The sequence below is a fragment of the Leptonychotes weddellii genome, chromosome 4, assembly GCF_054177405.1.
Source record: "Leptonychotes weddellii isolate Sample4059 chromosome 4, ASM5417740v2, whole genome shotgun sequence".
Classification (NCBI taxonomy): domain Eukaryota; kingdom Metazoa; phylum Chordata; class Mammalia; order Carnivora; family Phocidae; genus Leptonychotes; species Leptonychotes weddellii.
Window position 1 is genome coordinate 3,213,334 of NC_138372.1, and position 11,768 is coordinate 3,225,101.

General features: G+C 54.1%; 1 long non-coding RNA gene across 1 annotated transcript; it reads left to right on the forward strand.

Moving 5' to 3' along the window:
• The first annotated feature begins 9,315 nt into the window (after positions 1-9,315).
• On the forward strand, positions 9,316-11,250 carry LOC145721077 (uncharacterized). Its single transcript, XR_014144543.1, has 2 exons — positions 9,316-10,034; positions 10,951-11,250. It is a non-coding gene; the product is annotated as an uncharacterized LOC145721077 (long non-coding RNA).
• Positions 11,251-11,768: the final 518 nt, after the last annotated feature.

Consider the following 11,768-nt stretch of genomic DNA (forward strand, 5'->3'; position numbering starts at 1 on the left):
ACAATTTTAATCTTCCTCCTGTCCGCATTTGCAACTCCCGTTCCCATCAGTGAGAGACTGAGCTCACGTTTTCCTTGATATACTTACTCATCTGCTCACAATTAGAATAAAGAGAAAATACTTTGGCAACTGTTAACCCATATCACTGTAATAAGCAAACCCACTAACTAAAGCTCAGTGGGTGTTCACCAGTTTGGCTTTTGTAGCCAAAATGTGTATGCCATGCCCGAGTCACACAGATCTTAAGTTGTAGCAAATGCACACGTCCGTGTAACACCCACGCTTTCCAAGGTACGCAGCACATCACTTAGGCTTTGGGAGACTATTTGAGATCACAGTGATGAACATGTGTTACACACATTTTGTCTAACCTTTTACTATTTCCTCAGGGTGGACTCCCAGAAATAAAATTAATTGCTCAAAAAATACAAACTTTCAGAAATCCCCTTAAATTGCTAACTTAACGCTCCCACTAGGTGCGCATCAGCATCGCCCGTCACCCCAACTTGTACCAGGATCCAGGATGGTCATGCAACAAAAAAGTGTGGCCCATTTTGACACTGCTGTATCGGAGTCCAATGTGTTTAAGAAAGGGCTCCAATCAGAGCGAATGCTGATGAAGCTCACAAAGAGAACACAGCTGAGTCACTGACCACGAGCACGAGGGTGCGGGCAGACCATTATCCACAGTGGTTGGCTCTGCCCATTGGACACAACATGGACTTGGTGACTCGCAGGAAGGATGCCGTGAGTGCAGGCGTACGGCTCGAGCCCCTGGGTCCCCTTCTCTCGGACACTGAGGCAACTCCTGGAGCACACGGGGGCCGAGGTCCTGGCTTCCTGCCCCTGCACTGCAGGATACAAAGGTGAAATGCGTGATTCTTCGCTGCCCTGTCCACCTCTGGAGCTGAGTGCCTGGTCTAATGTGGCTGGGGAGGGTGCGAGGAGGGGGTGCTCGCTGGCCTCCCAGCCTCCAGCTCCTATGCTTCACACCTTGAAACAAACTGGAGACAAGGTGTCCCTGCTCAGAAGACTTAGAGGACAGAGTTCCTTGCAGATGCCCAGGGTGTGGTGTGGGGCCTGAGAATGTCAGGGTCCCTGCACGCTGTCACCAGAAAGGGACCCTGATGCCCTGCTGTCTGCTAGAAATGGGGCAGCCGAGGCCAGAAGGAAGGGACGGTGCAGCAAGGTCCTTCCTTGCCTCCCTCTTCCTGTCCAAGATGAAGGAGGCTTGAATCCACGGATCTTAGCCGGGAAACCACGTGGCTTGGTGCCTCCTCCTGTTCCCTGATTACCCCTGAGCTGGCTGAGGGTCTCAGTGCAAGTCACGGGCCATGCTGAACTGGAAATGATTAGTTACATAATGCAATATTAAGGCCATAAATCTTCCCAGGAACAGAACACATAAACCCTGGTTTTTATTATCCACTTACTGCACAGATCCTGGCTGTTCCTTCATTGCAGCCCAATTATCCTACAATTACTGTTATGTTGTTAAGTAAATAGTGTGCCGGAAGCAGCAATTGCTGGGCTCATAAATATATAAGCAAACATGGAGCGAGGCCCGGGAGCCCGGGCCAGGAGACAGGACAGGGGCCCAGGTGGTCGCAGCCCCCAGGTCGGAACGTGGCCCTCAGAGGACACACCCACCTGCCCTGCGATGAGTCCGGGCACCCCCTTCCCATCCCAGCACGAGCAACTCCCCTTAGACAGTGTGGCTGTGGGGCGCTGTCACTCCCGGGGCTACTGCTTGGGTCTCCTTCCTGAGCTGGGGAGCAGCATCCGGCTGAAACACACTGGGAACCAAGCAGACCGGTGGTTTTTGTTTTCCACCAGCATGCACGTGGCTGCTTTACTCAGAACAACCCAAGACTGGCAGCAGACCCCGGGGCCGTCAGCAGGAGGACAGATGAACAAACGGGCCTGATCCCGATGGAATACTAGTCTGCCACAAAAAGGGAGGAAGTGCCGATCCACGCAACCACATGTGCTAGGCAAGAGTGGCCAGGCGCAGACCACGTGGATCCAGTCGCATGAAGCTCTAGGATAGGCGAACCTCACCTGTGACCTTAAAAACTCTGGCCACTGGGCACCACTGGACAGATGAGGCAGAGGCAGAGGCAGGAGGCGACGTTCTGGGGTTCTTGGTAGGGTTTGAGTTACGCGTGTTTGTATTTGCCAAAACTCAAATGGTGACTCGCATGGCTGCTGGGCCAACAGGATAGAGACTGTGGTGGCCTTGCCTCAGAAAGGTGCCCCACTCGGGCAGTGTCCCATGGCCAAAGGGCTGAGAACCTGCACGCAAGTCTGGCCATCCACCCCAAAGCACGAGTGAGGGTGAGCTCTTCCCTAAAAGGGTCATCATTCCAAGCTCTCCTGTGCCCATGCTGGGGTGGGATGGGACCTGGCAGATGGAAAGAATATTCCGGAGACCCATAGGGGTGCTCCTGCTGAAGACCAGTTGGAGCTTGGGCTTTGGAGACAATGTGCTAAAATTGCTCAATGCCAGAAATGCTGGGAGTGCTGCATGGCTCATTATATAGTGTTTATGCTTTCTGACGCACTTCCAAGTCCGCCTCCTTGTCTTGTTTCCCCGGGGTGACACAGTCAGGGCAAGTGGTTTCGTTCCTGCCGAAAGGACGGTAACCTGCATCTCAGAGAGGCTGAGTAAGCACACCCAGGGCTGAACACCAAGTTAGTGACATTGCTGAGACCAAACCTCAGGGTCCCCTGTTCCAGAACCTTCTATGCCTCAAAAGCAAGCTGGCTGTGTTCCAAGGCAAAATGTGTGCATGGCCTGTGGGAGGCAGAATAATGTCCCCCCAGAGATGTCCACGTCCTGATTCCCAGAACCTGGGAATCAGCATCCGTGCCTAAAGGGCTTTCTCCTCTCTGACCCCTGTTCTTGCGGTGAGCTGGGAACCAGGCACCCAATCGTGTCTGTTTACAATTAATGAAATGATTACCAAGCACAGATTGCAGAAAGAGCAATATCCCTTCTTATAATAACATCTTCCAACAGGCTACTTTGTAATGCGTCTGTTTATACCCACTGTTTAAACTGAACATACACTTCTTTTTTTAATTCTATTTGCATTATCTTATCGAGAGATCATTCCCTGGAACATCATAAAACAAACATTAATTAGGGCTCCAATTGGTGCAATCTCCTTAAAAGCTCTCAACCATCTCGCAGGCCATCCCATCTTCCCGACTCTCATTTTAAGAAAGTTGGTAACAGCCAGAGCCAAAATCTCTAATGCAGAAGGCGAATGCTCCCTGATGCCTTTGGTGGAGAAGGAACAGAAACTATGGCCCCGGAGGGGTGAGGGAGGATGGCAAGCCCACCAGCAGCCGGTGAGCCCCACACGGTCAGCACATGGCCAGGCCCTCACCGGCACCCGCTCGGGAAGCCCCGCCCGTGTCCCCCCCCCATAACCACAGCACGGTCCCTCACAGAGAGTGGGAAGGAGCACAGCTGTGGATGTCAGGAGCCTGGGGACTTCTCTGGCCATCTGTTCCTTGTCTGAAGGCCGATCGGGATATTCATGGGGTGAACCAACTTGGACCCATTTGCCCAAAACAGCTGCTTTGGCCCCCAGTGTGTGTTCACGTCCCGGGAGCTCCTCAGTCCCAGGCACGCTGGGAAGGCCAGTCACCCTAATTACACATTACGCCCCGTAAGGGAGTGAGACTGACTTCTCTGTCCTTCGGGGCTGTGCCCGTGGAGGCCCACACACCCCTCCAAACTCACCTTCCTCCAATCTGGTCTGCTCACTGACCCCCGAATCCATCAGGGTTCCTCGCCCAGAATGCTCCTGTCTGCTTCCCCACTGTCCCAGAATCTAACACAGGGTGCCGGCCCCTCCTTCCCAACACCTTCCTTCCCTCTCTCTTCTCCAAATGGTAGCCACACCTGCCGCTTGGCCAGGGCTCAGGGCAGGAGGCAACTCTTGCACATCTGGGGTACCTGGCACACCAACATTGCTCGTGTAATACTACGAAGAACTGGACAGAAGGGCCACCTCCCCAGCTCGCTTCGGGCACTCTTCATGGCACAGAGTTAGTGTTGACTTGGGATCATCTCTGATGCACTCACCTTGCCCACAGGTCCATCTCCCGAAATGCTTCATGATGACAAAAGCAGGGGGGAGAGGAGGAGACAGCTGGTCCTACACACAGCCCCCCCGCCCCCAGGGTCAGATGTCATAGCTCTGGGGCAGGGCTCCTGTCTCCAGAGGACGAGGATGACAGCCATGGAGCAGCACAGGGACCTGGATCCAGCAGGTCCTGTGATCACATCTGGTGGGGCTCCTGGAGCCTGAGGTGGGAGCCACGTCTAGAGCTCCTCGGGGCACTTCTTGATGCTCCAACCGCAGCTTTGGACGACCCTCTGCTGAATCTCTTGTCTCCAAACCACATAGTCCTGCAAAACCAAGTTCTTTAACATTTATATCGACTTTCTGAGGATGCTTGGCTATTCTGTCGCTGCATTTCAGATTGGAGCAAGGGGCCTACTTTCCGCCACCCCGCATCCTCACCCCACCTTTCTTACCTGCATCAGAGACCCCTGCACTTCATCCTCTCTTCCTCCCTCTCAGGAGCTTGTCTAAGCGTCCGCTTGCTCACCACCCGTCCCAGTTTGCCTGGGGACTGAGGGGTCTCCAGCTGGATTTCAGCACTAAAACCTGAATGATCCCAGTGAAGGACGAATGGGACTGTGTGAACCCCTTGAGCAAAATGGGTTTAGGGACCGACTTCAAATAGAAAACACATCCAAGGGCACAGGTCCTTCATCAAGATGAGATGAGGATGTCTGGAAGCAGGTCCCCCCCATTTTCTGGAAAATGAACAATTCCAACAGCACTCATGCACAGGAACCCCGCCTCGAGGCCGCATGGGGGAGCCTGCAGGGTCCCAGTATGGGAGAGCCCTGCCCACCCCTCGTCTTGAGGAACAGCCTCAAATCCTGCGGGGAGGTCTCGGTCTCTGCCAAGCTCTTAGGCTTCAGCTAAAGGAAAGCACATCTAAAACATTCTCCTGCTAACTTAAATATTTCATCCCTTTTTTCTAAATCAACGCTGTGCACTGCTCCCAGGTGTAAAAAACAAAACAAAAACCAATAATAGTACAATCCTTCTAACAACATCTTCCCCCAGTGGTGAGAAAATGGTATGCAGACCAATGTAATGTCACCACCCACTTCACATCATACCTCGCCTCATCGGCTGAGTTATTTTCATGGCATTATATATATTTTAAAAAGAGAGAAGCTGTCACCAGAAGGGTTATTGCCCTTGCACGTAATCCTGTCTGGATGGAGCTGAGCGGCCCTCACTTCATTAAGAGCAAAGCCTCTACCTGAGGAAATCAATTGCCGCCTAAATCATAAAGACGAAAATCAATCCTGACTATGCGTTCCAAACCTCTATCTGCATGAGCACGTCAGAGGGATGCCACGGGCTGACTCTGACAGCCCCCCCCAGCCCTGTACCCCCAGGAGCTGAATGTCTGGGCGTGTCCGGGGGCCTGAGGGGCAGGACAGGAGCTTTTGAAAATCTAATCAGCAGGAACCACATAAAGAGAAGGGGATTCATTTGGTGCCCATCAGGTAGAATGTGAAAGGCACAAAGTAACATCCATGCATGCAAACATTTATTGAGAAACTACTGTATGCCAAACCCTAGTAAAGTCCTGAAGATTCAAGGTCTGGTTTCTGTTCTTCAGGGGGTTCCACTATAGTGGGGATCATGAGCATATAGGCCCTAAACTTGTCCTGAGAGAATTGGGAAATGCAAAGGGTCTTATATATATGGAGTGGAGGTAAGGGGCAATCTGAGTTGGGTCTTGAAGGATGAATAGGAGGTTGCCAGGAAAAGTGTCCTTCCTAATAGTGTTGGGAGGGATTGAAGGATGCCACATTCTTTCTATGATGACTGACAAGTTTGGATTCTCTTGAGTCGGCACAGAAGACATGATGGCCAAAATTCAGTCCCCATTTCTAGACAAGTCTTAGTGTGGCCCGGCCCTAGGGAAGCGACTGGGTCAAACTAGAAAAAAACAATGAATATCTCTTTAGTACCTCTCCCTTAAACCTAGAACTGAAACTGAGTCAATACCTGTTTCTTCTCTTCTGGGAGCTGCTTAATGAGCCCCAAGAGTTTCAAGGGCTCCAATTCTGCCAGTGGCCTCAGTTTCTTCCCCATTTCTCTACTCTCCTAGACTAAGTTCCTCAGGGAAGTCCATTCCTTCGTTGGTTCTTCACTAAGGAGCATTCCCTAAGTGCCAGGTGCTGAGCTGAATGCTAAAGATGCAGACCATCATGAGGGACCCGCAGGAGCCCAGTTACTGGGCAGGGGGTTATAATGCACTCACCATTGGGCATGGAGAAAGAACACCTGATCCATCCTGGGGAAATCAGGGCAGGCTTCCAGGTGGAGGAGACTCCCAGGTGATTCCTGATTCTGGAGTTACCTGGGTTAAGATAAGTGGTGAGCAAGGCATCCAAGGTAAATGCCTTACACATAAAAAGGGTGTTTCACACCCCCAGCCCCTTACTTAGCACACTGTCCCTGTGATTCCTATGGCATCCCTTAGAGATAAGGAGTACCATCATTTTAAGGATAAAGCAACTGGCTTAGAAAAGTCAAGTAACTTTTCCAGACCTACTCACCAGGGGAGAGGCAGAGTCAGGATGGATACCTGGGCCAGATGGACCTCCAGGGAGAAGTCGGGGACAGGGGACAAGATGACCAACACTGGCTGAGCCTCCAAATTCTTTAGGCTGGGGGGAGGGGCAAGCATCCCCACCCTAAATGGGCGGGGTCCCCTCTGTCCTCATATACCGAGGTGGGGTCCGCTCTGTCTCTGGAAATACTCCAGCTGCTGCCCACCTGCCCACAGAAACGTGTATAGAGTTCCGACTATGCAGTGGCTCTGTTTCGGGTCCCAGGGTCACGAAGACAAGAAAGTGCACCCACAAGCATGATAATTCCAGCACCAACCTCCCTAGGACTTTGCTACATAGAGTGGGGTCCCTGGCCCCGCATCAGCCCAAGCTTGTTAAACCATGCAGATCGCCACCCCCTGGCCCAGACCTACTGAGTCAGAATCTGTATTTTAACACACTCAGTGACTCCCAAGCACACTACAGTTTGCAAACAGCAAAGCCCTGCTCTCGGGAGGGCAGCAGAGGGAGAAATGACCACACGTAGAGGGTCTCTGATGCTCTTTGAACTACTCTCCATTTAATCTTTAATAACCAAAGGGCGAAACCTGGTCCTCCCAGGGTCACACCCAAGAAAGGGTTAAGTAGTGCTAAAGACAGTGGGTGGTTAGGTATCTGCATGGGAAGGGGAGGGACCAGGAGGGGTGGGTGGAGACGGGTCCTGGGAGCAAAACTTCCCCTGTCCCCCCACCCCAATTCCCATTCCAGCAGGGCTCCCAGGCTGGGGGGCCACTGTCATCGTGCAGCTTGGGGAAGATGCTGTGAGCTGCCCCTGCTGCCGAAGAGGTCGACACAGGCCCGAAGTCAGCAGCTTCTAAGGGACACTCAAACCAGGGTCTTGGGGTTCCCAAGCCTGCACCCCGCTCAGCAGGTGAGCAACACGTGCATTCGACTGTGAGCACACGTTCCCGTTCTGCCCCTGCTCACGAGGCCGTGAGCTCTGTGGGGGTAGGGACGTGTCTGGTGCCTTACCCTCCCCACTAGAGCAGGGACTTAGCAAATACCTGTTGTAAACAAGCAGATGAAAACAGCACCTGGCATGGGGCGGGGGTGGGGGGGATGTCATCACGGGAGCAGGGCGCGAGCCCCATCTCCCTGCAGACCAGGTGCTGATGCGGGCATCCTGGGGAAGACAAGGCGAGGGTGACCCGCCAAATGGGAAAACAAAATGCACCGTTCACTTGGCAGCAGAAGTCCTTAGGGTGTGAATTGACTCATGCCATCAAGAGGCATAAATAGGTTAGGATGATTAATGAGCGGTCAATATCCGCATGCAAAGCTCAGAGCGCACCGTCCAGGCTGTGTGACCTTGTGACGAGGAGCCTCTGCCTCTCTTCCCCGACCCCGGAACCCGCTGCTTGGAGCTCTGCCTCCCCAAGAGGCCAGCCCTGAGATGTCATTACAGGACCTGGAGGAAGGGCAGAAGCGTTCGAGCAAGCACGGGTCGTCCTCTGCTTTGCTTCGTCCTGAGCGGAAACCACTCACTCTGGGGCCTTGGTTTCCTTCTGTTTAAGCAGCTAGACCCATCCTCCCAGGACGGGGAGGATGGGAGGTGATTCTCACACATCACCCCTCTTTTCTCCATGGGGATGGCTGTCCCTGGCCTCGCTCTCCCTCCCAAACATTCGCTCCCCTCCATACAAGGGGGCGTGGCTTGTCGGTGAGTTTCGGTTTTCCTTCTAGCTTCTCGTTGCTACTGTAACAAATTACTACAAAGGTTGTGGCTTGAAACAACACAGATGTATTATCTTACAGTCTGGAGGCCAGAAACCCAAAAATGGAGCGGCAGGGCTGGAGGCTCCGGAGAGAGAACTTCTCTGCTTTTTCCAGCTTCTGGTCGTGTCCACACCCCTTGGCCCACGGCCTCCTCACTCTGACCTGTGCGTCCACCTTCACATCGTCCTTTGCAGACACTGACCCTCCGCCACTCCCCTGTGAGGACCCTTCCATGACCACGGGCCCACTGGATAATCTCCGTGTCAAGGTCCTTGATTCATCCCATCTGCAAAGTCTCCTCGGCCATGTGAGGTCATGTATTCTCAGGTTTCGGGGCCAGGGCGTGGGCATCTATGGGGGCAGGCTTTAGTTAGCCCAGCACGGGGAAGTGGACGTGGGTGCCCCAGCCCCGCCTGCAGACGGGGCAGATCCTGGACCCTTCTCCTGCACTGTGTCATAAACTCAGGCAGGGGGCTCTGACCTGGGCCTAGCCAGGTGTCTGGGGCTAGGAGCAAGTCCATTTGGCAGCACCCCAGTCACCCCTTCTCCAACAGCCTTGCCAGAAATGAAGATGATTTCCTTTTGCCCTTTATCTACTTGATTCTTGTGTCCAGCTCTGAACTCAGGGTGCGGTCTGGGAGGGAGACTGTCACTTGCTACGTTTCTAAGAATGGATGAAACAGACTGAGAATGAAATCTGGGAACACAGATACGATGGAGACCCATCTGAGCAGGTGGACCGAGGCCTTGGCATCCACCCTCCCACCCCCATGCGTTTCTGACATTGTGGGAACTGCAAGGTTCCATGCGGCCAGGGTTGGGGAGTACAGCCTGAGCGGGCCACGCAAGGCCTCAGGCCGGCATCTGCTCGGGCTCTGCCAGATCTTGACCTTGGCAGGTCACTGCAGCTTATGGAGGCTTTAACCACAGGCCAGTGGCCACTCTTTAGCCTGTGCTGTTTTTAGCAAGCACAGGGAAAGCACGGCTTTGATGATAGAGTCCTTGGGTATACAGACTTTAAGGCATTAGGGGATGGGCTGTTTATCTTTGCTCTTTTTAACTGTGCTTCTCAGGCCAGGGAGCAAGACTTAAAACCGCAGGAGCATCTACGTTCTGCTTGCACAGAGCCAGCCTGGGGCTCTGGCTGCCCCCGCCCCCAGCACACAGTGAGCACACGGTGAATGATACTCCTCCCTTCCTCCCTTTGTTTTCGAATTGCCTTCCAGTAACCTGAAAGCCCCGGGGTCCTCACCAGTCACCCTCTCAGATGGTCTCAGGTGGACCCTGGATTCTCAGTCATATCAGTTCTGATCAAGACTTTCGATTTCTGAGGCCCCAGTGCCGCCCGCTCTGCAGAAGGCCAGGGAAGGTGTTGAGGAGGGAGGCTGGGAAGCGATGAGCATCGTCCCGTAAGAAGTGCCGGGGGCGCAGGTGGCCGCAGACCCGAGCCCTGAGAAGACAGTGAGCGGAAGCTCAGGCCCCGCACTTTCTGCCTCCGGGAACCAGCTTTGCTGGGGGAAGCGGGGAGCTGGAGAACATGCCTGCAAATGTCTCTCAAAAACACAGGCGCGCAGAAGGAAGACAAAAGGAGGTCAGACACACAGATTTGGGGTTCCAACAGAGGGGTCCCCTCGGGAGGAAGGGGGAGACCTTAGGTAAGGTGCCAGGCTGTTGGGAAGGGGGAGTGGGGGGTTCCAGGACTCGCCGCTCTCAGGGGAGCAAGGAGAGTGAGGACGTCCAACCAGGTTAGAGCAGCGAGAAGGAGGAAAAGGGCTATCTGCAGGTGAACGGCTCCTAAGGGGGTGGGAGGCAGCGTCTCAGCTCCTAGGTCAGAGGGCGAAGGAGGCAGTCCCCGGAAGGAGCACGAGCCAGAACTATTTAAAGCTGCAGGTGAGGCTTAGGGCCAGAGCCACGGGGCTCTCCCTTTTTGAGGACGGTGACAGCTGCAGGAAGCAGGACAGGAACGCTGGACAGCTCACAGTGCAGAAAAGGGGACATAGCTTTCAAGGGGCACCCTCTGTAGGTGCCAGAGCAGCTGGGTCCTGACAGAGGAATGCAGGGCTCAGGACTCAGGGAGAAGCCCAGCAAAGCAAGCACCCCTCTGTTACGGCCTGGGTTCGAGTCCTGGCTCTCTGTTCCCTATGCCGTGGGTCTCAGGCCGTCCCTCAAAGCGCTCCATAACTCCGTTTCTTCACCTGTAAAAATGGGGCGAATGATGTATGTTGCACGACTGATAAAGAACTAAAGAGTTAGTATCTGCAGAGCGTGCGGGAGGGTTCCTGGCCCACGGTCCATGCCCTACAACACACAAGCATTAGTAGACGGTCTTGTATCGGGGAGGAGGGCAGGCGGGACAGTCGTGGGCAGGGCAGGCCTGGGAGATGGTTCTGGTAGGATTAGACACCACAGTGGGATTTTCTGAATCGGGAAGGCAATGAGGAAAAGATTTGTTTAAACTGTGGTTTTGGCAGACTTAGGACTTACTGGTTTCATATTTCTTACTACAGGAAAGAATCCAGAGGAAAATGTCAGAATACAAGTGCCTGGTTTCGCAAACAAAAGGAAAATAGAAGGAGGGAGGCCCCGGGAGCCAGCAAGGACAGCCTTACTGTGTCCTGCATTGGAGGGGGTGCAGACCAAACACAGCGGCCTCAGATCTGACCTGGGGATGTGCTGGCGGGGAGGGGCATCCGCAGGGAGACCCAGGCGTGCGGTGCTGACCGGCACGGGGGCTACCAGCCTCCTGCGGACGCCGGCATTTTCGTTAACTAGAACAAAATAAAACTGAAACTTCAGTCCCTCAGTCACCCTGGCCACGTCTCAGTTCTGGGGCTCCCCGTGTTGGTCGTGGATAGAGAACGTTTCTGCCCTCCCGGAAGTTCTCGCAGGAGAGTTCTGCCCTGGGTGTGCGGCCCTCCACGCCCACCACCGCGGCTGGAAGGGTGTCAGCAGGAAAGGTGTTGTGCAGGGAAACGAGGTTTACGCTACAGTGTGAGCCCGTGGGGGCAGGGGTCCTGTCTCCTTGCTCACGGCTGCACACCCCAACCTCAGGACGGGTCTGTGTGGGCCGAACGGTGGCCTCAGAGACAGGTGCGTCCTCATCAAGGGGCTGATGGACGTGTGACCTTACCTGGACAGGCCACCGCAGATGTGATCACGTCAAGGATTTTGATGATCTTCGATGGCCGGTAGGCCCAATGTCATCACAACGTCATAACAGGGGTGCTTAGGGGTAAACGGGGGTCAGGAAGGTGGGAGATGGAGGACAGGAGGAGGGCGGGTAGTGATGCGGGCAGCCTCTGGAAGCTGGAAGAGACCAGGGAAC